The following is a 5,197-nucleotide window of genomic DNA, read 5'->3' on the forward strand; positions in this document are numbered from 1 at the left end:
AAGGGTGGATGTAGTAATTATTACAGCTCCCCGCCCCTTCCAACGTGCAGTTCACCCGATATTTGACCCCGCCCCTCGGGAGGCGGGTCCCGTCGGGTGGAGCAGCTGCTCCCTGGCTGCTGCTCAGCACATAGATCCATGGTTCAGCAGCTGTGAACCGATAAGTCATACAGCTCTCAGTGAAAACCCTTAAGCAGAAAATCAGCTTTATCAAAGTGTGTTTGATGGTCAAAATGGCACTCAGCCTATATCACTTCCCCCAGTGAAAATGTCACATGTTGCATTATCTATAATAAACATACTGTTCGAATATCCATATAATATTTAACTAAATAACTACCACTGGGGACACTGGGGTCATGTCCTTAATGTGGAGGGTGTTTGTAGCCTACAGTTTGTTTTATATGGGTCGCTCTAATGTGTATTGGCCAACTTTTGGAACACCAAGTGTCGCTCAGTTTCTTTCGAAAACATGAAAAGAAGGCAATGAGCAACTTAACAAGAAATGACCCCAAGATTAGCAAAAAAATACTAACAACCTGAAAATCAGAGGAAGAAAACAACAACAACAAGCAGGAAAAGGCCTAAAAAGTGCTAACATAAAATAAATAGATAATAATATATATATATTTCCCATCATCTAATTTTAAATATAAAATTATAATAAGTATAAATATATATTTCTTTATATTAAGGTCATTTTCTTGTCACCTTTACTTTTTATTTATTTATTAATTTTTTGCATTTTTTTTTATTATTTCATGCCAAGTTTCAGATTGCCTTTTTTCATGTTTTCAAAGAAAATTAAACCAAATTTGGTTTGGTTTAAATGCTTGTAAAAGTCGTCAAAATGAAGCATATGAAATCAGGGGTTATTGTTTGTTTGTTTGTTTGTTTGTATGTATGTTTTTATTCAGGGTTTTAAGGGTTATATTAAGTGAATAACCAGCAAAAAAATAAGGGTCGAAATGTTGAGAGGGATGCCTTAACAGTGCTTAGCAATTTTGGATATAGTTCTGTGTGTGTTTGTTGACATATAGTATTTTTCATATCATATGTCTTACATTTATTGACATAATTACCCCAAACTCACTCTCTGTCCATATTCAGCCTCTATTATTATGCTACCCTTAAATATGTACTTCCCACTTTATATGTAAAGTGGGATATGGTCTCAATGTTTCATTTTGATAAACTGACAAAGCAGTGCTGATCAAATATGAATCAAAATTCTGTCACCATGTTTTTCATTTTCTCACCAATGTATTTTAGTGCACTATTTAGCTGTAAAATGAGAACGTCTGGTCTGGTTGGTGGGCATGGTTTTCTCACCAGCTCTGATTGGTTGCTTATTTTTTGCTTGCACAAAAAGCAATAGAGTGGGCAGCAAAATATGATTTTTTTTTTTTACACATTGTCTCATAGTGCAGTGTGAACACTAGTTCACTAGTACTAGTAATGTTTTTTTTAAGAATGAATGAATGGATGGCTTTATTTCACTACATCCACCCCTGCAAAAAACAGCAGCACAAGTAAAAGGAGTCATAAAGTCAGCCAACCGAATCATTAAAGTCCATTAAAGTTCCACAGTAATATTAATCCAATCCAAAGGAGCTAACATAAGTCACCCTCAGCTCCTGGTCAGACCATCCAAGATGGGCTGCAGCTGTTAAATGCCTGTCTGTCCTGATTAATTTAACATTTCATTTGTAATAGAAATATTTCTTCTTTTAAAAATTACATCTCTATTAACAGTAAGAACAGCAAATTACCTTTAATAATGTTAGTCAGTCATGCTTCATTTGTAGTACAGATTATGTTTGATTTATGCAGCATTGTCTTTGTTCCCTCCTGAAACTGACTTTTTTTTTTTTTAAATAACCTTTATTTAACCAGAAAAAAACATCAAAGGCACCCTGGCCAAGACAGACAGCAACAAAAGTCACAGACAGACAACATGGAACAAAACTATTAAATCAAAATATATACAGCCAAAACAAACAGTATAAAACACAAAAAGAGCACCAAACAAAGTTACAACAAGGAAGAACTAAAAACTTTATTAATATATGCTATAAAGTAAACCATAAAAACATGACAATTAAAAGACCAGCTAAGATGCACCCTGACATCGGCATGAAGAGGACAACATACTAAACCCGCAGCAGAGCTTTGAAACAGCCTCAAGGAGCCAAAGAGTGCAATGTCAAGTCCTTCTGCAGAAGACTCCACATGGAGCAGCATACATAAAGGCTTTTTTTGCCAAATTCTGTATTAACCCTAAGTATAGACATGTGAACGGATCGCATAGACAATATCATTTTTTTTCTGAATATACACACATACATAGGCTGGAAGTAGGCTAGGAACAGCTTTGTATATAAGAAAATGCAGATGAAAAAGTCTACACAGTTTACACAGACAGCCACCCACCCAAGCATATAGAGTACAGTGATGATAATAACAACAACAACAATAATAATAATATTGTTATTATTGTTATTATTATTACAATACTTATAGTAATTTTAATAATAATCTCTATTTGTATAGCACCTCTCACACAAGAAATGAAGCCCAACATGCTTTACAATAAAGACATTTCATGCATCAAAGACATAAAGACATAATAAAACCCCCAAGTAAAAATAAGATAAGATCAAAACAGAGATGTGTTGAGATGTGATGAACACAGTGGTGAGTATAAATATAGCAGAGAGCAGTCTTGTTTGGTCAAGAAAAGCAGTTCCTGTTTCTAAAATTAAAAACCCAGTTTCATCTTTAGCCTTTCCACAAGTAGTTCAATGTGTAGCTTAAAAGAAAAACAGTCATCCAGCACAATGTTCAGGTTTTTATAAGATGAAACACACTCCATACTCTTGTTCTGATGAACCTCTGTTCATCAGTCTTGCACCAGTCTTCCTTCCTTCTGAGTGAAATTGGCCTTACAGACAGACAGTATTGTAACTGGCAGATATTTCAACACGCACACCACACTTTGCCAGTAACTCTTTGCTCCAGAAGCATTACAACAAATCCTTTCAATATATTGAAATCAGCTCAACAGTGAGCAGACACTTTCAGAGAGCGGAGACATTCAGTGTTAAGTGCAATGCATTTTTCAAGTCTGAAGTAGTTGCACAGCCTTTGGATAAAAACCAAATCTTTGTGTAATCCTTGTGCAGAGCAGAGGGACCGACCTCCCCCCAAAACTGAACATTCCCCATGAATAACCCCTGCTTATGTGCTTTATGTGGGATAAATTGTATTACTTTATTAATCCTCAAAGCATAAAAAACATGCATTGTATTTTTTCTGGGTATCATTCTGGGCTTTTGCCTTGGAATTTATCATTTTGAATATTTTCCACCTGATGACGTTTTTTTTGTTTGTTTGTTTGTTTTACCAGATTTGGCATATGGAGAAAATACATGCTATTTCCACTAGTTGCACTGTCACAATCAATGTTGCTGTTAATCATTGACATATCCCAGACTGTGATCAAATAAGAATAATAAATAGCATGTGGTATATTGAAAACAATTAATTTTTGTGTTTGTTTGTTTTTTCATCTAAAAACATAGTGGCATCATGACATCATCATAGCGGCTGTGGCTCAGAGGTAGAGCGGGTCTTCCTCTAATCGAAAGGTCAGTGGTTTGATCCCCAGCTCCTCTGGGCAACATGTCAAAGTATCCTTGAGCAAGATACTGAAGCCCAAATTGCTCCAGTTGCTGCATCATCGGAGTGTGAGTATGTGAATGATTACTGAGTAGCAGGTGGCACCTTGTACAGTAGCCGCAGCCACCAGTGTGTGAATGTTTGTGTGAATGGGTGAATGTGACATGTAGTGTTAAAGCGCTTTGAGTGGTCAATAAGACTAGAAAAGTGCTATACAAGTACAGTCCATTTACCATTTTACAAAAACCTGCATTTCAAAGGGTTAAAAGTTTGAAAATAAATGAATATTTGATACTTATGATTAGGACTGATGTCAAAAATAAACTCAATGAAAGTAGAAAATCATATTAATGTATAACATTTTTAAGAAGCTTGATTTTGAAAAGTGCCGTTTGTGTGCAGAGCGATAGTAATGTATGAAATGTTATAGTGGGCCTTACACTTTGGGCTCCATGTACTCCACATTGTTACCGTCAGCTGAATTTACCAACACAACTGCAGCCGGGCCATAACATCTTATCTAATCTGCAGCTTGTTGACACACATTGATTTGTCCGTGCCACTACAGACTCACCATGTGTGCGTTTGCTCTGAACTTGACTGTACAGTTGGCAGGGTCAGAGTTCAACTCCCACACTCTTAACAACGCGGCCGGGAGAGTCCCTCTGAGAAGCGTGAGTGTAAACAAATAGGTGCATCAGAGATAAAGTGGCATTGTGAATGTATGTTTAACGTATGGGAGGCAGCAGGTGTGTGCGCTCATACCTGTGTGAGGCCTGTTAGAGTGTGTGTGAGGGTGGAAAGACTGTGTGTGTGCATTACCATGAGTAAACATTCAAATATACCTATACGTCTAAGGTTCCTGCTGCGCACAAAGATTGGTATTCAAACTAGTGGTGGTGTGTATACTATATGCATACTGCAGGTATGTGTGCTCAGCTAAAATGGGAACATATACATGCACAGCCACTGGCCAGAGCAGACGACGCTTCACAAATAAAGACCTGAGTCAGAGAGTTTGAGAGACACTCAGGCAGCAAGCAGGAAACCTCCAGCCGGCCGCATGAGAAAAGCTGTCGTTTGTTCTGCCACACATGAGGAATCTTGTGTATGCCTCCATTTAGCTGTCGGGCTATATGTGTGTCCATGATGTTAAAACAGTCACTTTGAACCGACTTCACTGATGGTCAGTACAGAGGGACACGGCCACTTTGAGTCCACAGCAGTATGCAGGACTTGTTAAGGTTAAACCATGACTCACCTCAGATAGCAGGGACGGACACACACATAAATAAATACACACACACACACACACACACTGCTAAGCCTTTTACTTTCCTAAATACACAAAGTATGTAAAAGTGATTGTATGTATAGATAACAATGGGCCTCATGAAGCAACATTCTCTTAAATTTCTCTTTTTTTCCTCTCTCTTAATTTTCTGGTAAGAGAAAATAAAAGAGAAGTCAACTCCAGATGCACAAATGTTCTTAACAATCCAAATCTGCTCTGACC

This window comes from Plectropomus leopardus, chromosome 17 (assembly GCF_026936395.1).
Source record: "Plectropomus leopardus strain MGB_pleo_1.0 chromosome 17, ASM2693639v1, whole genome shotgun sequence".
NCBI classification, from domain to species: domain Eukaryota; kingdom Metazoa; phylum Chordata; class Actinopteri; order Perciformes; family Serranidae; genus Plectropomus; species Plectropomus leopardus.